Source organism: Oncorhynchus masou, chromosome 29, assembly GCF_036934945.1.
Source record: "Oncorhynchus masou masou isolate Uvic2021 chromosome 29, UVic_Omas_1.1, whole genome shotgun sequence".
Lineage (NCBI taxonomy): Eukaryota > Metazoa > Chordata > Actinopteri > Salmoniformes > Salmonidae > Oncorhynchus > Oncorhynchus masou.
This window is the reverse complement of record NC_088240.1, coordinates 40,688,790-40,711,009: the sequence shown is the minus strand read 5'-3', so window position 1 is coordinate 40,711,009 and position 22,220 is coordinate 40,688,790. Positions and strand designations below refer to the sequence as shown.

At 43.6% G+C, this 22,220-nt stretch overlaps 1 protein-coding gene and 1 long non-coding RNA gene across 5 annotated transcripts in view; one reads left to right on the top strand and one right to left on the bottom strand.

The window, feature by feature from the left end:
- The window catches only part of LOC135519655 (formin-like protein 2), an 85,577-nt gene that overhangs the window by 3,912 nt on the left and 59,445 nt on the right, over positions 1 to 22,220 (top strand). The window lies entirely within an intron of this gene.
- Positions 1 to 22,220, bottom strand: part of LOC135519659 (uncharacterized) — a 93,080-nt gene that overhangs the window by 17,835 nt on the left and 53,025 nt on the right. The window contains exon 2 of the long non-coding RNA XR_010452311.1: positions 10,739 to 10,857. This is a non-coding gene — a long non-coding RNA (uncharacterized LOC135519659). The remainder of the gene's footprint in view (positions 1 to 10,738; positions 10,858 to 22,220) is intronic.

Below are 22,220 nucleotides of genomic sequence, written 5' to 3'. Positions count from 1 at the left end.
AGAGCTGCTGGCAAAATGCAGGAAAGTGCTGTTTGAAGGAATGCTTATGAGCCTGCTGGTGCCTACTATCACTCAGTCAGACTGCTCTATCAAATCATAGACTTAATTATAACATAATAACACACCGAAATTCAAGCCTTAGGTCATTAATATGGTCGAATCTGGAAACTATCATCTCGAAAACAAGACGTTTATTCTTTCAGTGAAATACGGAACCGTTACGTATTTTATCTAACGGGTGGCATCCATCAGTCTAAATATTCCTGTTGCATTGCACAACTTTCAATGTTATGTCATAATTACGTAATATTCTGGCAAATTAGTTCGCAATGAGCCAGGCGGCCCAAACTGTTGCATATACCCTGACTCTGCGTGCAATAAACCAGGTAAGTTGACTGAGAACACGTTCTCATTTGCATCAACAACCTGGGGAATAGTTACAGGGGAGAGGAGGGGGATGAATGACCCAATTGTAAACTAGGGATTATTAGGTGACTGTGATGGTTTGAGGGTCAGATTGGGAATTTAGCCAGGACACCGGGGTTAACACCCCTACTCTTACAATAAGAGCCATGTGATCTTTAATGACCTCAGAGAGGTCTGAAAGACGGCACCCTACACAGGGCAATGTCCCCAATCACTGCCCTGGGGCATTGGGATATTTTTTTTAGACCAGAGGAAAGAGTGCCTCCTACTGGCCCTCCAACACCACTTCCAGCAGCATTTGGTCTCCCATCCAAGGACTGAACAGGACCAACCCTGCTTAGCTTCAGAAGCAAGCCAGCTGTGGTGTGCAGGGTGGTATTTATCTGGCAAGTAGCTGTGTAGTAACACTGTAATTACTCTACTAACATATTACATTGGCTAATAAATAGCCCAATTTGAGTGGATTTGTGGAATAATGGAATATACACTCAGTTTGCAGTTTATTAGGTACACCCATCTAGTACCCGGTCGGACCCCCCTTTGCCTCCAGAACAGCCTGAATTCTTTGGGGCAAGTTGTGGCATTCAAACGTTGCTCAATTGGTATCAAGGAACCAGACGTGTGCCAGGATAACATTCCCCACACCATTACACCACCGCCATCAGCCTGTACTGGCAGGATGTGGTCATGGAGTCATACTGCTTACGCCAAATCCTGACTCTGCCATCAGCCCACAGGACTGCCACTGACTGGATGTTATTTGTTTGTCACACCATTCTTGATAAACCATAGACATTGTTGGGCGTGAAAAGCCCAGGAGGCTGGCCATTTCTGGCACCGACGATCATACCATGCTCAGGTAGGGCAGCAGGTAGCGTTGTGGTTAGAGCGTTGGGCCAGTAACCGAAAGGTTGCAAGATCTAACCACCGAGCTGACAAGGTAAAAATCTGTCTTTCTGCCCCTGAACAAGGCAGTTAACTGTTCCTAGGCCGTCATTGAAAATAAGAATTTGTTCTTAACTGACTTGCCTAGTTAAATAAAGGTAAACTGTTGCTCAAAATCAAACAGTAACTGAATGCCTGTGACTCACTGTCTGTAGGAGCGAACCATTTTCATGAATGAGTGGTGTACTTAATAAACTGGCCACTGAGTGTATTTGTACTTGGACTGTAATCATAAGAATAGAGTCAACATTGAGCACGGATTTAGTGCACTACAGGTAGGCTTTTCCTGGAAAATTCAAGGCTTGCTGCTGGCTGATTCCACTAAGCCTAACTGTTTCCCCTTACAAAGCAAATTGCCTTCCATTGATACAGCTGCTGCAGGGGACTTGAAGCGATGGCTGAGATTTAAACTAGACATAATTGTCATGCAAGGCCTCCGTCAAGATAAGGCAAAGTATTTCACATACGACCTTGACCAGGGAGAGAAACAAGTATAATGTAAACGTCCATTATAAGCTTAGGCTACAGACTTGTAATCTTCCATGTAGATTTGATTAAATAGTAGGAATTTCATTTCCAATAACATGTTTTTGCTCGAAAGGCTGTTTTTACTTGTAAGCCTAATCCTTTCTCTCTTAATACTTTCTGGCTGTAAAAATGTATATTTTGTGTGAATAGGCCACATGTCTGATAAGTGATGGGGTGAATAAATAAATACAGTATCGGGATATTCTTTTTTGTGATCGCCTCCATCGTTAATATTATTATCAGATCTTCAACCAAAACCTAACATTAGATAAAGGAAACCTGAGTGAACAAATAACACAACGATTCTATATTTATTTCATGAACAATGTAATGCAACACCCATTGCCTCTGTGTGAAAAAGCAATTGCCCCCTTACGCTCAATAATTCGTCATGCCACCTTTAGCTGCAATGCTTCCTGTAGTTGTTGATCAGTCTCTCATGTTGCTGCGAAGGAATTTTGGCCCACTCTTTCATGCATAACTGCTTTAACTCAGCAACATTTGTGGGGTTTCAAGCATGAACTGTTCATTGTAAGTCCTGCCACAACATCTTAATTGGGATTAGGGCTGGACTTTGACTAGGCCATTCCAAAACTTCCAAAACATTTTTTGTTGTTGTTGCCGTTTTCATGTAGACTTGTTGTGTGTTTTCCATCATTCTCTTGCGGCGTGACCCAGCTGCGCTTCAGCTCACAGACAGATGACCTGACATTCTCCTGTAGAATTATATGATACAGAGCAGAATTCAGGGTTCCTTCTATTAAGGCAAGTCATCCAGGTCCTGAGGCAGCAAAGCATCCCCAAATATCACACTACCACCACAATATGTACAATAGTAACCTTAGGGTAATGAGTGAATTAAGGAGTAAATAACAATGGAACAATCTGGACATTTAAAAAAACATTTTTTATTTTTTGCGTTGTGTACTTTGTGCTTGTTCCGCCATTTTTTAAATATAACTAGTTAAACACTTTAAAAAGAAAAGTGGGCCACATGAGCAAAACTGAATGGATACCGTTTACAGTGGTTAAATACTATAAGTATAGTAAAAAAAGAAACTTGGAATCCAGTTTCCATGACAAGCTCCTCAAGTAGCCTAAAGTACCTTCCTTGTAGCCACTACACTTGACTGGAAGTGTATCTGCTGATAAGTCTTTGTTTCAGCACCTTTCCTATTCGCTCTGAGTCAATTGTGGCTCAAGCTCTGGTCTGGGGTGTCGTTCGGGTGTGCTCTCGCGGTCCTTCGACTGAACGAGTCCCTGAACCAAAGCTATTGTGGCTCTAGCTCTGGTCTGGGGTGTCGTTCGGGTGTGCTCTCGCGGTCCTTCGAACAAACGACTCCCTGAACCAGAGCTATTGTGGCTCGAGCTCTGGTCCGGGGAGTCGTTCGGGTGTGCTCTCGCGGTCCTTCGACCGAACGGCTCCCTGAACCAGAGCTATTGTGGCTCTAGCTCTGGTCCGGGGAGTCGTTCGGGTGTGCTCTCGCGGTCCTTCGACCGAACGGCTCCCTGAACCAGAGCTATTGTGGCTCGAGCTCTGGTCCGGGGAGTCGTTCGGGTGTGCTCTCGCGGTCCTTCGACCGAACGGCTCCCTGAACCAGAGCTATTGTGGCTCTAGCTCTGGTCCGGTGAGTCGTTCGGGTGTGCTCTCGCGGTCCTTCGACCGAACGGCTCCCTGAACCAGAGCTATTGTGGCTCAAGAGCCCTACCATCCACCTAACAGCATTGCATTTGAATGGCACTTGAGGTCTACATGAGCAGACAATGTACACTACCAGACAAAATGTTTGGACACCTCCTCATTTCAGGGTTTTTCTTAATTTGGACTATTTCCTTCATTATGGAATAGTAGTGAAGACATCAAAACTATGAAATAGCACATACTGTATGGAATCATGTAGTAACCAAAAAAGTGTTCAACAAAACAAAATATATTTTATAGTTGAGATTCTTCAAAGTAGCCACCTTTTGCTTTGATGACAGCTTTGCACACACTTGGCATTCTCTCAACCAGCTTCATTAAGTTTGCACATGACACAACAGTGGTAGGCCTGATCACCGACAACGATGAGACAGCCTATAGGGAGGAGATCAGAGCCCTGGCCGTGTGAGGGCCTGGTATGGCAACTGCTCGGCCTCTGACCACAAGGTACTACAGAGTGTAGTGCGAATCGCCCAGTACATCACTGGGGCAAAGCTTCCTGCCATCCAGGACCTATATACCAGGTGGTGTCAGAGGAAGGCCCTAAAAACTGTCAAAGACTCCGGCCACCCTATAACTAAATATATATATTTAACTGCATTGTTGGTTAGGGGCTCGTAAGTAAGCATTTCACTGTAAGGTCTACAGCTGTTGTATTCGGCATATGTGACTAATACAATTTGATTTGATGAGGTATTCATCTAGAATTCAATTAACAGGTGTGCCTTGTTAAAAGGTCATTTGTGGAATTCATTTTCTTCTCAGTGCGTTTGAGCCAATCGTTTGTGTTGTGACAAGGTAGGGGTGGTATACAGACGATAGCCCTACTTGATAAAAGACCAAGTCCATATTATGGCAAGAACAGCTCAAATAAGCAAAGAGAAACGACAGTCCATCATTACTTTAATGCGTGAAGGTCAGTCAATCCATCCAATTTCAAGAACTTTGAAAGTTTCTTCAAGCGCAGTCACAAGAACCATCAAGCACAATGATAAAACTGACTCATGCAATATGGCTAGTGCAGCACAGGCAACTAAACATAGAATAACAACCCACAAGGAATAACAACCCACAAAGGAATATGGCTACCTAAATATGGTTCCCAATCAGAGACAACGATAAACAGCTGCCTCTGATTGAGAACCAATCTCGGCAACCATAGACATATAAACACCTAGACTAGAAAAATCCCTAGACATACAAAAAACCCTAGACAATACAAAAACTAAACAAACCACCCTTGTCACACCCTGACCTAACCAAATAATAAAGAAAACAAAGATAACTAAGACCAGGGCGTGACACCGCCACAAGAAATAAAGCACCCAGATTTACCTCTGCTGCAGAGGACAAGTTCATTAGAGTTAACTACACCTCAGCTTGCAACCCAAATAAATGCTTCACAGAGTTCAAGTAACAGAGACATCTCAACATCAACGGTTCAGAGGAGACTGCGTGAATCAGATCTCCATGGTCGAATTGCTGCAATGAAACCACTACTAAAGGATACCAATAATAAGAAGAGACTTGCTTAGGACAAGAAACACGAGCAATAGACTTTAGACCGGTGGAAATCTGTCCTTTGGTCTGATGAGTCCAAATTTGAGATTTTGAGGTTCGGAGTAGGTGAACGAATGATCTCTGCATGTGTGGTTCCCACCATGAAGAATGGAGAAGGTGTGATGGTGTGGGGGTGCTTTGCTGGTGACTGTCAGTGATTTATTTAGAATTCAAGGCACTCTAAACCAGCATGGCTACCATAGCATTCTGCAGCTATATGCCATCCCATCTGGTTTGGGGTTAGAAGGACTATCCTTTTTTTCCCAACAGGACAATGACCCAAAACACACCTCCAAGAAGGAGAGTGATGGAGTGCTGCATCAGATGGCCTGGCCTCCACAATCACCCTACCTCAACCTTATTGAGATGGTTTGGGATGAGTTGGACCACAGAGTGAAGGGAAAGCAGCCAACAAGTGCTCAGCATATGTGGGAACTCCGTCAAGATTGTTGGAAAAGAATTCCAGGTGAAGCTGGCTGAGAGAATGCCAAGAGTGTGCAAAGCTGTCATCAAGGGCAAGGCAGAGGGTGGCTACTTTTAAGAATCTCAAAAAGGTTTGCCATCACTGGCTAGCCCCATATGTGTTATTTCATACCTTTGATGCCTTCCCTATTATTTCACAATGTAGAAAATATCAAAAATAAAGAAAAACCCTTGATTGAGTTGGTGTTTCCAAACTTTTTACTGGTATTGTATGTATGCCTATTTGTCACTTCATGAACAGTGTAGCCAATTATACTTTGTCTATCTAATGTAACCTTCGGCACAGTCTGCTTTGTCCCTTGCTGTAGTTGCTTGCATTGCCATAGTTTCTTGTATTTTCTAGTGAGCTCTGTTATACTGAATGTCCCTCCATTGATCACTGGCTGGCCCCTCTGTTTTTGTAAGCATGACGAAGACTGCTCATTACACTGTAAGGCACAGTTTTCATACAAAATGTGGACTTTTTATGGGAACATGCTTGGCATTTAGTAGTCTCTTTCACTCAGGAGCATGTCTGTACGCTCTTACCTGGTTGCCATAGCACCCATGACATGAGTGTTGGCTGTTTCGACATATGAAAGAATTAAAGAGATGGCTCACACTAGACTAAAGGTTTGGAAATCATGTTTTTTCCTGTTTCCCAAACATAACAAGGTTGACATTTTCTCCTGAAGGGCAAGTGATGTACATTTGAATTTGTTTCTCAACTCTGATTTAACTGTATTTCATTTCTCATCAAACATGACTCCCAACAATTAGCAAATCAGTTAAAGGGAATCAAAACAAAATGGCTTTTGTGTCTTTATAAAGTCCCCAACTTGTGATGGTTATTATCTAAACCAGGGATGGGCAACTTTGATGGGCATGGGGGCCACCAAAAAAATCTAAACTCATCAAGAGGGGCTGCAATGGCTTTGCACGTCTGCATACCCACATCCATACACCCACATGTAGTCAGAGCCAGCCCTAAGCCTTTTGGAGGCCCTAAGCTAAATGCTGTTGCCCCCCACCCCCACTTCCACCCACCTTGCAAGCAAAGCATTTTAATGCCCCCCCCCCTCTTGAGTTAATTTCCTGCAATTTTACACATTGTGCCCCGATTAAAAAAAAAAAAAAAAAAATCTGTTTAAGGCAAGTTCGCTGCTATTTTACACATTTTGCCATGGGGCGGACAGAAAAATTTGCAGTTTTACAGCTAATGTCCTGCAATTTTACACATTTTGACATAGGATGGAGACAAATGTTTGCCGTTTTAAATAGGATGTCGGATGATCAATGGGGGGCCCTCCATCCAGTAATTCGACCATGATAACTACAAGTGTAGATAGATGGCCAACATAATAAGAGAAAAACTGCTGATATACAACCGCATTTCAAAATTGTACCTTGCGTATTCTACTATTCTAACTCGCAACAGTAAGTTGAGACCCCGATTGATTTCTCTAAAAACATTTTTTTTTTTAAGAAAAAGGAAAAATTGATCCACGGCCCTAAAAAAAGGCTAGCGGTTACCTGTCCCTGATCTAAACCATTGGGAAATCATCAATCTACCCGAGAGTATGTGAGTCACATGCAATGTGTATGCTTCACATGGGAACACAGGAAGGTGACACGATGCAGCAGAAATGTAGCCTTTTAGGCCTATGTTGCTTTCCCTCTGCTTCAAGTAACCACTGTCCTCTCATGGAAATATCGTGTTCACCATGTTAAAACACAGACGGATCTTGATTTAGCCATTGTTGTATACCTTGGCTTGCCTGGGAGGCAGAGAAGTTTGAGGCAGTTTTTGGGACTTGCTTAAATGCCATATGGGGCTAAGGGCTTAGCTTTTGTTATAGACTTCTCGATAGTCTGACCAGATTACATATAAGCCGCTTTGCTTAAAGGCAGCCAAAGGGCCATGATCTGCGAATTGCTCCATTTTGGTAAACGTGGGCTACAGTTTGGAAAAGTTATTTTTTTCTTCTCAATGCAAGCGTCCTTGGTCGAGCCAGATAGGCGTGTTCTCAATTAGCCTTTTTAAAGTATCCCACCTTTCTCTTTGGCCACTCGGTATATCTTTGAGAAAGGAAATGCAAAACAGAGGTAAAGAAGAAATAAATGAATAGCCAGCATTCTTTGCATTTTTCATGCTGACTCTGCATTAAAAGAGCAGAACAATGGGTATTCTCTATGCAGCAGAGGGCTAACAGTAGCTGGGGAACAAAGCTGCTCGTTATTCTGTAGGAGGATGGAGCCTGGCACTAACCTCAGACCGGGAGGCAGCTAGGCTTGTGGCTGTTCCTTCCGGGTCCAGGGGCCAGCTCCGTCCACAGCGTTGAGGCTGGGGCTGCTTCCGTCCCATAACTGGGGGTGCTGGGTCGTTCAGGGGATTGATTGAGAGGCAACAGGCAACGTGGTGTTGGAAGTCCAGGATGCTGCCGAACTAAGGTCCCTAATTAGCCGTGGCAGCGAGGAACACTAAACTGTTACTGGTGAGAAGTAGTAGGGCTAGTGATCCAGCCAGAGGCACATTGGCCATTCAAACCCGTCTCAAGTCTTAGGCTGCTGTGGTGTGTGATGTGCTTTTTAAAGCCTACACTGCAGGCAGGCAGCAGAGCTTGAAAGCCTTGCTCCCTCCACTGGCACAGAATCATTTGGTTGTGTGGGAACCAGCCTTTTGGATGTGTGCAAGAAGCGTTGGGTCAAAACCGTTGGGGACTGCAATCGTTGTTGTTGTTGTGCTCATTTTGGGCATTTGCGTCTTGGTGGTGGTTTTGGATAATGTCTAATTTTATACCATGCTTTTGCGTGGGCTGTAGAGATGTTAGAGACTTAGGCTACTGTATAGGTAGGCATAAATGACTTGGGACAAGTTAGCAAATCTTGTAGCCTAAGCTATAGCCTAGTAATTTGAATTTGTTTAAATAGATGTAAATTCAATCACTCACACATTCTTTCAAACCTAACTTCTAGACCTAACCAGTCCTGCTGAGTTGTTTTTGTAAAGTGCCCAGTCTAGGACCAAAAGGCTCCTTAACAGCTTCTACCCACAAGCCATAAGACTGCTGAACAATTAATCAAATGGCCACCCGGACTATTTACATTGACCAACCCCCCCCCCCCGTTTTGTTTTTACACTGCTGCTACTTGCTGTTTATTATCGAGCCATAGTCACTTTACAAATTACCTCGACAACGTGTACCCCCGCACATTTTTTGTGTTACTTTTTGATAGAAACTCAACAAAAAAGAAACATCCTCTCAATGTCAACTACGTTTATTTTCAGCAAACTTAAATATGTAAATATTTGTATGAACATAACAAGATTCAACAACTGAGACAAAAACTGAACAAGTTCCACAGACATGTGACTAATAGAAATGTAATAATGTGTCCCTGAACAAAGGGGGGGGTCAAAATCAAAAGTAACCGTCAGTATCTGGTGTGGCCACCAGCTGCATTAAGTACTGCAGTGCATCTCCTCCTCATGGACTGCACCAGATTTGCCAGTTCTTGCTGTGAGATGTTACACCACTCTTCCACCAAGGCACCTGCAAGTTCCCGGACATTTCTGGGGGGAATGGCCCTAGCCCTCACCCGCCAATCCAACAGGTCCCAGACGTGCTTAATGGGATTTAGATCCGGGCTCTTCACTAGCCATGGCAGAACCCTGACATTCCTGTCTTGCAGGAAATCACACACAGTAGGCTGGTGCAGTAGGCTGGTGGCATTGTCATGCTGGAGGGTCATGTCAGGATGAGCCTGCAGGAAGGGTACCACATGAGGGAGGAGGATGTCATCCCTGTATCGCACAGCGTTGAGATTGCCTGCAATGACAACAAGCTCAGTGCGATGATGCTGTGACACACCGCCCCAGACCATGACGAACCCACCACCTCCAAATCGATCCCGCCTCAGATTACAAGGCCTCAGTGTAACGCTCATTCCTTTGATGATAAACGCGAATCCGACAATCACCCCTGGTGAGACAAAACCGTGACTCGTCAGCGAAAAGCCAGTGCTGTCTGGTCCAGCGACGGCCCATAGGTGACGTTGTTGCTGGTGATGTCTGGTGAGGACCTGCTTTACAACAGGCCTACAAGCCCTCAGTCCAGCCTCTCTCAGCCTATTGCGGACAGTCTGAGCACTGATGGCGGGATTGTGCGTTCCTGGTGTAACTCGGACAGTTGTTGTTGCCATCCTGTACCTGTCCCGCAGGTGTGATGATCGGATGTACCGATCCTGTACAGGTGTTGTTACACGTGGTCTGCCACTGCGAGGACGATCAGCTGTCCACCCTGTCTCCCTGTTGCTCTGTCTTAGGCGTCTCACAGTACGGACATTGCAATGTATTGCCCTGGACACATCTGTAGTCCTCATGCCTCCTTGCAGCATGCCTAAGGCAAGTTCACGCAGATGAGCGGGACCCTGGGCATCTTTCTTTTGGTGTTTTTCCGAGTCAGTAGAAAGGTCTCTTTAGTGTCCTAAGTTTTCATAACTGTGACCTTAATTGCCTACCATCTGTAAGCTGTTAGTGTCTTAACGACTACAGATTGACCGATTATGGCCGATTAATTAGGGCCGATTTCAAGTTTTCATAACAATCGGTAATTGCCATTTTTGGACACCCATTATGGCCAATTATATTGCAATCCACGAGGAGACTGCGTGGCAGGCTGACCACCTGTTATGCGAGTGCAGGCAGCAAGGAGCAATGATAAGTTGCTAGCTAGCATTAAACATATCTTATAAAAAACAGTCAATCTTAACATAATCACTAGTTAACTACACATTGGTGATGATATTACTAGTTTAACCTGTTGCGACGAGCAATCCCGTATCCGGGAGCGTAATTATAGCCTCAAGATCATTACCATAACGCAACGTTAACTATTCATGAAAATCGCAAATGAAATGAAATAAATATATTGGCTCACAAGCTTAGCCTTTTGTTAACAACACTGTCATCTCAGATTTTCAAAAAATGCTTTTCAACCATAGCTACACAAGCATTTGTGTAAGAGTATTGATAGCTAGCATAGCATTAAGCCTAGCATTCAGCAGGCAACATTTTCACAAAAACAAGAAAAGCATTCAAATAAAATCATTTACCTTTGAAGAACTTCGGATGTTTTCAATGAGGAGACTCTCAGTTAGATAGCAAATGTTCAGTTTTTCCAAAAAGATTATTTGTGGAGGAGAAATCGCTCCGTTTTGTTCATCACGTTTGGCTAAGAAAAAAAGAAGAAAATTCAGTCATTACAACGCAAACTTTTTTCCAAATGATCTCCATAATATCGACAGAAACATGGCAAACGTTGTTTAGAATCAATCCTCAAGGTGTTTTTCACATATCTTTCGATGATAAATCATTCGGGCAGTTTCATCTTGGTTTCACCTGTAGCATTAGTTCTGGGGCACTCACAAACGTCAGAGTGTTTTCTTTCCAAAGCTGTCAATTATATGCATAGTCGAGCATCTTTTCGTGACAAAATATCTTGTTTAAAACGGGAACGTTTTAAGGTTCAAGAGGTTAACTAGCTTGTCCTGCATTGCATATAATCAACGCGGTGCCTGAAACTGTCACTTCTCTTGCGTTCAGTGTAAGCAGAGACAGACCATTTCTTCCTAACAAGGAACGTAATTATTTTTGCCAGAACTTTACATAATTATGACATAACATTGAAGGTTGTGCAATGTAACAGCAATATTTAGACTTAGGGTTGCCACCCGTTCGATAAAATATGGAACGGTTCCGTATTTCACTGAAAGAATAAACGTTTTGTTTTCGAAAAGATAGTTTCCGGATTTGACCATATTAATGACCTAAGGTTCGTATTTCTGTGTGTTTATTATATTATAATTAAGTCTATGATTTGATATTTGATAGAGCAGTCTGACTGAGCGGTGGTAGGTAGCAGAAGGCTCGTAAGCTTTCATTCAAACCGCACTTTCCTCTGTTTGCCAGCAGTTTTTCGCAATGCTTGAAGCACAGCTCTGTTTATGACTTCAAGCCTATCAACTCCCGAGATTAGGCTGGCAATACTATAGTGCCTATAAGAACATCCAATAGTCAAAGGTCTATGAAATACAAATGGTATAGAGAGAAATAATCCTATAATAACTACAACCTAAAACTTCTTAGCTGGGAATATTGAAGACTCATGTTAAAAGGAAACACATCAGCTTTCATATGTTGTCATGTTCTGAGCAAGGAACTTAAACGTTAGCTTTTTTAGACGGTAGGCAATTAAGGTCACCGTTATGAAAACTTAGGACACTAAAAAGACCTTTCTACTGACTCTGAAAATAAAAGTGTTCATTGTTCATTCGGTATTGTTGTAATTGTCATTATTACAAATATATATAAACAAAAACAGCCGATTTAATCGGTATCTGCTTTTTTTGTTTTCCTCCAATAATCGTTATCGGCGTTGAAAAATCATAATCGGTCGACCTCTATTAACGATCGTTCCACAGGTGCATGTTCATTAATTGTTTATGGTTCATTGAACATGTATGGGAAACAGTGTTTAAACCCTTTACAATGAAGATCTGAGAAGTTAGTTTATTTTTTTGCCGAGTTTATATATCTATATATATATATATATATATATATATTTCATGTTAGTTTATTTAGTCAATTCTTTCTTAACTGCATTGTTGGTTATGGGCTTGCAAGTAACCATTTCACGGTAACGTCTGCTACACCTGTTGTATTCGGCGCATGTGACAAATACAATGTGATTACATTTTTTATTTGATTCAATGATTGAGTCTAGAACAGCAGTCTTTTGTATTGGTTCTTTCTTAGCTGTTGATCTACCCTAGCGTAATGAGCAGGTGTAGGGTGAGGCAAGTTAGACATGGTCCAGCTTGGCTCCTTTATGTTGAGCACAGCCAGTTACAGCCAGTCTTCAGTGTGGCCCAGTCCAGCCCTACTGGCACAACAACAGGCCCCACAACAATAGGAGAGGAGGCTCACGGTTGTTACTCTGCCTCTGAAGTAAACTGCCTCATGTAGTGGTTCTGTACACAGTCCAAGGTGACAGCTGTTTGAAACGGCACCATATGAGACACTGTTTAGACTGTCTTATGTAAAAGTGTTGGTGTTTTCTGTTTTGTCATTTTGAGTTGTTTTATGTTCTAGCTGAACTTTATCTGAAGTTCAACCGTGTGATTAAAGCCAACCATGCTTCAAGCTCTCTTAAAACAGGAGAAAACATTTTACACTGAGGTCATTCAGATAAATTAGAATCTGTGTCCTGGCACCAGAGGCTATGTTGTCTAGTGTTGCCATTTTGATTCCAAGGATTTACATGCTATCAAAGGTTTTTACTTCTGGCAGTATACAAAATGGTGACTGGCTCTATCAATAAATCCCAGACCATTTAAGCAAATATTTCCTTCATTTTCCATACCTATGCTTTGAGCAAAATTACTGTACAACATTTTTTGAAAAAGTCTGGTTAGAGTAGGCTAAATGACAGTAAATTAAGCATATGTCCTTTTTACCCTACAGCCAGGCTATATCTAGCTTACTTCTTTGTAGGCCTAGTCTACTTCATTGGGAGCGCAAGGCCATTCCCACTGAGCACGCCTCGTCATTTCAGTGTGGACATTTGGGTAATATTTGGTTGAGATGTTAATCAATGAGATTTCAACCAAAAAAACAAAACAACAAAAAAAACAACTAGAAGTTTGTTGAATTCCCAATGTGTTTTATCACTATGCTTTCAACCATCTAAAAGCACAACCAAATTCCAATGGAAAAACAATGTCAAATTTTGGGTTTAGTTGTCATCTAAATGTGTTATGTGTGAATACAATGTGAGATATTTTGTATTTATACAACAATTGAATGTGTTATCACTGTGCTTCATCTAATAGCACAACTAAATGACCTGCATTGCACTTGAGATGACATTAAAAGTACACTCTTAGAAAAAAAGGTGCTATCTAGAACCTAAAAGGGTTCTTGCTTTGGCTGTCCCCATAGGATAACCCTTTGAAGAACCCCTTTTGGTTCCAGGTAGAACCCTTTTGGGTTTCATGTAGAACTCTTTACACAGAGGGTTCTACATAGAACCCGAAAGAGTTCTACCTGGAACCAAAAAGGGTTATTTTATGGGGACAGCCGCAGAACCATTTTGGAACCCTTTTTTCTAAGAGTGTACATAGTGCAAGTGATCAAGGCTGTTTGAGATTCTGTGCAGATTGTTACAGCAATTTTGAAGATCTCCAGAGACCTGCGACCTTTGCATGCTATCTTGAACATGCACGCTTCTATGGTTACATAAGAGGACATTTACAGTGCCTTCGGAAAGTATTCAGACCCCGTGACTTGTACACACAATACCCCATAATGACAAAATGAAAACGGGTTGTTAGAAATTTTAGCAAGTGTATTAAAGATTTTAAAAAACAACTGAAATACCTTATTTACATAAGTATTCAAACTCTTTGCTATTATACTCTAAATTGAGCTCAGGTGCATCCTGTTTCCATTGATCATCCTTGAGATGTTTCTACAACTTGATTGGAGTCCACCTGTGGTAAATTCTATAGATTGGACATGATTTGGAAGGGAACACACCTGTCTATATAAGGTCCCACAGATGAGAGTGCATGTCAAAAAACCAAGCCATGAGGTCGAAGGAATTGTCCGTAGAGCTCTGAGACAGGATTGTGTCGAGGCACAGATCTGGGAAAGTGTACCAAAACATTTCTGCAGCATTGAAGGTCCCCAAGTCCACACTGGCCTCCCTCGTTCTTAAATAGAAGAAGTTTAGGACAACCAAGGCTCTTCCTATAGCTGGCTGCCCGGCCAAACTGAGCAATCAGGGGAGAACCGATGGCCACTCTGACAGAGCTCTAGAGTTCCTCTGTGGAGATGGGAGAAACCTCCAGAAGGACAACCATCTCTGCAGCACTCCACAAATCAGGCCTTTATGTTAGAGTGGCCAGACGGAAGCCACTCAGTAACCGTCACATGACAGCGCTTGGAGTTTGCCAAAAGGCACCTAAAGACTCTCAGACCACGAGTAACAAGATTCTCTGGTCTGATGAAACCAAGATTTAATTTTTTGGCCTGAATGCCAAGCGTCATGTCTCGAGGATACCTGGCACCATTCCTACGGTGAAGCATGGTGGTGGCAGCATCATGCTGTGGCAATGTTTTTCAGCTTCAGGGACTGGGAGACCAGTCAGGATTGCGGCCAAGATGAACGGAGCAAAGTACAGAGAGATCCTTGATGAAAACCTGCTTCAGAGCCCTCAGGACCTTAGGCTGGGGCGAAGGTTCACCTTCCAGCAGGAAGGAGGCAATGCAGGAGTGGCTTTGGGGGAAGTCTCTGAATGTCCTTGAGTGGCCTAGCCAGAACCCGGACTTGAACCCTATCGAACATCTCTGGAGAGACATGAAAATAGCTGTGCAGCAATGCTCCCCATCCAACCTGACAGAGCTTGAGAGGATCTGCAGAGAAGAATGGGAAAAACTCTCCAAATACAGGTGTGCCAAGCTTGTAGCATCATACTCAAGAAGACTCGATGCTGTAATCGCTGCCAAAGGTGCTTCAACAAACTGCAGAGTAAAGTATCTGAATACTTATGTAATTATGACATTTCCGTTTTTTTATACATTTGCAAGCATTTCTGATAAACTGTTTTTGCTTTGTCATTATGGGGTATTGTGTGTAGATTGCTGAAGGAATAATAACAATTTAATACATTTTAGAATAAGGCTGTAACTTAACAAAATGTGGAAAAATTCAAGGGCTCTGAATACTTTCCAAAGGCACTGTATCAAGTTACAGTATGCTAACCTTTAAATGTGGCATTGGATGTGTTACTCATTATCATAAGTTTGAATTAATACTGTTACATTAGTTTGTAAGATAGCCTTTAGGATAACTTTAGGATATTTACTGTATTACAAAATATTTTTGATTTGTGTTTGGTTGACAGTGCAGGATACGTTTCGTCTGAGCCACTGTGTACGGTTCTGCTTTTTTTTTTTTTGTCAACCTTGTGTTCTTTTTCTTTGTGTTCTTGAACGTAGCCCTGTCTTTTCATTTTTTGTCCATTGATTTCACCTGTGTTTGTTTCTCACCTGGTCTCATCAGCTCCCTATTTAGTTATGTCTGTTTGTATGGTTGTGAGGTATTGTTTGTTTTTGACTGCTTTCCCGTGGTTGACCATTGCCTGCGACCACGGTTCCTGCCGCCTGTTAAGGCCTAATTAACATCTGCCACGCTCTGCGCGTGAACCTACACTTTTTCTATTCATTACACACAGGCTTAATCCCATTCTTTACCTTTTATTTTTGGTTCAGTTGACGTGAATCCAACATATCATTTGGTAACATAAGTTAATAGGCTATTTACTGTATTGTAAAAGTGATGTTGAATTTTGTTTCGTTAACAAATTCCAGCTTGTCTACAAATTAATCATTTATATGTTGGATTCACGTCTCCATCTCAACCAAGAATCAATGTCAAAGAAGAGGACTAAATCAAATCAAACTTTATTAAAAGTTTATTTTGATGTAGTCCTATTCTCTAACTTTGTCTGCAAATGACTAACTGGAATTAAAGAAGTTAAAGAATATGGCTAAATCTAATAACTTTAAATGCATGGATTGTCTGTGTCAAATTGGTTATAATGAGGACATAATCCCGTGGTTGAAATTTCAACCCTCAAAACAACTGCAATCCAGGTCATAACAACAAAAATCCTATGTATTTTCCACAGATTCTACATCACAATACGTTGACAAATTACATTGAAACAACGTTGATTCAACTATTTTGTGGCCAGTGGGTTCTGCTTATCATAGTTATTAGATCCCGGATCTACTGATGCTAAAATATTTAGACTTTTGGAGAAGGCTCTGCAGACTAATTTTCCCCTCGGTTCTGATTGATGCACAACCCAACCGGCGAAGTTCTCTTGAGACATTTGTTGCCTTTTGAAGCTGCCCGAGTAAAAGGAGGGTTTTGTAGGGTAAGCTCATGCCAGAAGCAACATCTGCAGTGAAAATGGGAGGTTGTGCCTTGTCAGAGTTTGATATAGGCCTCAGTGACCGCCTTAGACTCCAAATACTACAGCAATCTGTTTTTACAGGTTTATTGGACTGAAGACTGGCCTCCCACAGCATGCACATCCACTGTCAACATCCTATTTTAGTTGATATACTTCAAACATTTTGTTACTCTGTATAGGCCACTTTTTCCTCTAATGCTGAGTTTTCTTGTATTAAGTTTCCAGATAACTAAGCCCATGTGTTGATATGCGAGCCTAACCTCTCGATGTGTTTGTGATACGGGTGCATATTTCTACCGTGGGTACCTGTAGCTCAGTGTCAATTTCACATTGACCTTTTAGTCATCTTATCCAGAGTGCCTTACAGGAGAAATGAGGGTTAAGTGCCTTGCTCAAGGGCACATCGGCAGATTTTTCACCTAGTCGGCTCAGGGTTCGAACCAGCTACCATTCGGTTACTGGCACCACGCTCTTAACCACTAGGCTACCTTTGTTAGGAACTCCTCTGAGTTCTCCGTTGAAGAGATGAGCGTCTCAGATGTGGGCCTGATCACTGCGTCAGTGTTACTGGGTTAAATGGGCCCTTCAGTTCTCTTTGTCAGAACTGGGGTCCCTGGCACTGTCAGAACTGGGGTCCCTGGCACTGTCAGAATTGGGGTCCCTGGCACTGTCAGAACTGGGGTCCCTGGCGCTGTCAGAACTGGGGTCTCTGGCACTGTCAGAATTGGGGTCCCTGGGACTGTCAGAACTGGGGTCCCTGGCACTGTCAGAACTGGGGTCCCTGGCACTGTCAGAACTGGGGTCCCTGGCACTGTCAGAACTGGGGTCCCTGGCACTGTCAGAACTGGGGTCTCTGGCGCTGTCAGAACTGGGGTCCCTGGCGCTGTCAGAACTGGGGTCACTGGCGCTGTCAGAACTGGGGTCCCTGGTACTGTCAGAACTGGGGTCCCTGGTACTGTCAGAACTGGGGTCCTTGGCACTGTCAGAACTGGGGTCCCTGGCACTGTCAGAACTGGGGTCCCTGGCACTGTCAGAACTGGGGTCTCTGGCACTGTCAGAACTGTTATCGGTGCTGCCGAGAACAGTTTGGAGGAGGCACTGATGTAGCTAGGTAGAAGCTAACCAGCTTTGACAGCTCTGAAAACAAGTTGGCCAGTAAGGTGGCAAGGCTACCTTCTGCTACTGTACCATCCTCATCCTTCCACATCAGCGAGCCGGGAAAAAAAGAGACGGCATGTTTTAGGTTTCCGTCCTCACAGTTGTGCCTGAAAGAGAAACTATTTAGCAGTTCTTATGTCTGAACCGTAGCCCACACTGAAACCAGACGCCCTTAGAGGGGTATCAGAACTGTTTAGATGAACAGGACCAAGATGAACTGGACCAAGATGCGTAGTGTTGATTTGCCACCTACTCAGATTAAATAAGAAACTAATACATTGCTCTTAATCTAAACTGATAGTTTATCAATAGATTATAACCATGTGCTGAGTAAAGACTTGTTCTATACCCATCTCATTATTTTAAATCAACGTTTCAGGCAAAAAATGTGTCCAGGTGACTGACGGATATAAAAAAAGTTGCCATTTCCCCTGCAAGTTACACTCTAAACAACCCAGTCAAAAATCACAAAGTGTCTTCACTTTCTCCAAATGAAACCCAAATGGCCGTGGTCTATCACGAGTGAGCAGTGTCTCGGTTGAAAGCCTTGCCACCCACGGTTTGGACCATGTCAGGAATGTTCCCTCCCTGGGATGTGACTTGCACTGCCTTGACGGTAGAGTCTTAATGGCTCCCAGACTGGCCCTGTTGAACCAGCAGTAAACTACTATGTCTTGGGCTATCTGATCTGATAAAGTAGAGGCAGACCCCTGGGCCTGAGCAGTCTGCCTCGAAGCTCCAGGGTGCCATACAGGTCACTGCGATCAGATCCTGAAGTGGATGCTTCTCGGCTTCATGAAGGTTACTGCATGCAAGAGTAACGTCAAACTTAGCCTAGACATTTTAAACACTTGTATGATAGGAAGTCTACAAATAGCAGGTATTTCTTTCCAGAAAGCTCCTTCGTAAAGATCAAGCATCACTGCTTGGTCAGCCTTTCATAGTTTGGACCAACATGTTCTGAGCCCGTAACCCAACGGGATTAAGAAATAACCAGGCCTGTAAGTCGTACAATTAATCACTTACTGAACTAGTATGCAATCAAAGGGTTTTCGAAAATGACTTGCTTTGCAAAGACCATTGCACAGAGGTCAATGAGCCAAGCTGAGGAAGGCTAATTGGATCGCATCTTATCTTCTGATGTAAAAAACAACTTTTATAAACGTGCCGTTCGGCCAGCCAGACTTTATATCAGGGGGCGGCGGATGTAATTGCTACACAGAAGCGCACGGAGTAGTAGCCGCGAAGTGTCAAAGCGTCAGCCTAATGCTGCTGATGTATGACCACGGTTAGACGGTTGCTTATGCGATGCTGTGTTGTGCTGCGTCTTTGGGATGACGTAGAAATAGAACAAAGCAGATTAGGATGAAAAAGATGAAGGGTTGGAACTACCAGTCTTGAACTTCATCGAGGTGCGCTCCCCATTTCAAGCAAAGTGTCATTTCAAATCGCACAGGACCATAAGTATGTGTGTCAAAACGGTCTTCTATTCATTGGGATTGAAATGGGTTCCCACCTAGTGTGGAGACGGACACACTTCCGCAACTTGAGCTCTTGTTCTTTAAAACATAAAAAAAAATAATTGGACAACTTTAATCCATTCAACAATGTGTCTCGTATTCTGATTCTGATATTTTCAAAACGTAACTCTTTCTCAAACAGGGACACTCAGGCGCTCTATTGATGAGTGAAGCAGTTTATGTAGCGTATTAGGCTCATCGGCATTCAGCTTGGAATAGCACCCTGGCAGACACCTATTCACCTGGGAGCACGTTCTGGCCATGGAAGTTGAGACAAAGGAGGATATAGCCTACATTATAAATTGTAATTCTTGAAATGTGTGGAAATATATTAAGCCAGCAAGTTGGCGACAGTAATCATATTAGCATTGCGATGTTATGATGAAGCAGACAATGCAAAGCAAATGTCTCCACATTTGTTTCGGCTCACATTCCCGTGGACACCTCTCAAAACGTATGCCATATTCCATCATGGAGGTGGGTGGTTGTGGTGGGCTAGGTCAGGGGCAGAGCCAGGGGCCGGGCAGGGGGGTCCTCGGGATTACATGGCTAATCTGAGGACAGACGAGGGACACCTGTGCCCCCACATAATTCAGACTGGAGGATTATGGAGCCACACTGCGCTAATGAGGGGAGGACGCTTGGCTGGGCTTGGCAAGGAGACACAGACAGACTGGGTTACTGGAGGGAGGACCAGAGTGGAGGGAACTCCTGAGGGAGGGACAGCGAAGTGCTGCCCGGTGGCTCTCTCTGGCAGTCATCCACACTATCATGACCCGACGGTTGCAGCCACGTGTGTCTGACCGTCTGAGAGACCACGGCACGCACAGTCAACCCCTGAATGTTGAGCAACTCTTAGATTATTGTTGCTACGTCAACTCCTCGATACCGGAATTGACTCTCTACAGAATCAAAGTGCATGTTGTGGTCTACAGACTGTTTAGTGAAAAAGCCAACAGAGATGCGAGCCGATAGATTTGATTGTTCTGCTATGCAACAGAATGGAATTTGATGAGCGGGCGTCGTGTCATCAGCATTCTCCTCTCTTGTGGGTTTATCCCCTCACACTGTCTGGTCTGGTGTGCGCAGCACAGCGCTGATCCAACCCACTCTGCCTTCGCCTCGGCTGGGAAAGCCATCTCATGTCGGCCCTGGACCGGAGAAAACCAGACTGGATACACGGCTCAGGAAACGCTGAGGAAATAGAGTAATGTGGGAAAGACAAGCGGAGAGGCCTGGCTGGCTGGCTGGCTGGCTGAAGAGGAGCCCACTCCAGTCCCAGATTCAGTGCTGTGTGTGCGTCTGTGCGACAGCTGAACAAAGAGCACAGCCATCTCGCCAAACCATGAGGATCAGAAAAGCCTCCAGTACGTTCTCCTAGTCTGTCATATTCCACAGCAATACTACAGCTGTATTACAAATTACTACAACTATACTACAGATATACTACAAAAATATTAGTACAGCTATTCTACAATTATACTACAGCTCCCTGGATCCTCCTGACGCGATTGCATGCAGTGGATGCGGGCCCGGATCTCATGGTTGCACTGTAGGCGGGTAGGAGGGCCCAGCAGTCCAGAAAATCAGCCGACAGGTCCTGGATCAGTGGCAGGAGGGCAGGAGGAGAGAGCGGCATGCGCTATCCCTCATTGTAGTTAGACAGTCCCCTGGGTCTTATCAATCAAGGCAAAGAAATTATCTGAGGGGACGCGGACGGGGAGAGTTGCTGCATTGCAGACACTTTTTGTATCTTTTCAATCATTTGTTGTCCGTGTAAAAAGTTAATCTGAGCGTCTAAATGATTCGTATTGCACCCGGGTATCTATGCTATGAAGCATTTTTGGAAGTTCTATTAAGGGTTAGATTGTCTTGATATAGCAAATAAATATATGTGTTGAATGTTGCATGGCCAGTTAATTAGTTCCATTACCCAATAGGTGTTTAGTTTTATTCCTTTTGACATATTTGCATGACTTTCAGGTGTTTTTCTAGGGGGGAACTCAGAGCTGGCAGTCGGGTGTACACTGAGGATGCCACTGTCCTCTTGAAGACGAGGTTAATGAATCCTGTCAGAAATAGACAGACGCTGTTGAACTTCCTTCTGGGCCTCAGCCATTTTCCTATGATTTACCAGTGCGTTCAGTAAGGTTGGCGATCAAAGTTCCCAAGTTGGCTCTTTTATAGAGTAATCACATGGCTCTGTAAGAAGTTGGCATACTGCTTTTATTCAACGCCCTGTTTCAGATTTTTTTTCACCTTTGAAAAGCTTGACTCACTCTTCCAAGTCGAGAAATGAATTAGCCTAATTGACGTAGCCAATCTCAAAGTGAAGGCATAGCCCATGTTCGGTGAAGGTTCTCTGCTGGTCTGTGACGACAGCAAATGAAGCAAAAGAAATAAAGAAATTGTGTTTAATTGTTGTTTTGTTGTTGTAGCTGTCAGAGGCCATTTTCCTTGGACCTCCAGGGAGGTGGAAGGGTTGAGCCAAGTGCCGTCTGTCTGTCTGCCTGGCCTGTATGACTCATGTAATGGGAGGCTGGCGCAGAGCTCCTGCTCGGTCCCCTGTGTCTGTGGTCTGTATGGCACACTGAGTTTAAATCAACATCTGGTCTGTTTATTTAAAGGTGATGGAGTCGTTAGTCAATGGAGGTCCTCATTCGCGGTGCACGGAGGGGACTGGATTTCCCGTCCACCGTTTAAACACAGAGAATGTGTATTTCACAAAGGTTGTCCACATGGTGTGTTTTATGTGCCACGCGGGCCAGGGTTGCCGGATATCCGTCACACTTCTAGTTCTTAGCCAGGAGTTCAAAAGGAAAATGTCCTTCACCAATGGGCTCCTATTCTCAGCGGGGGATTTTGCAATTCAG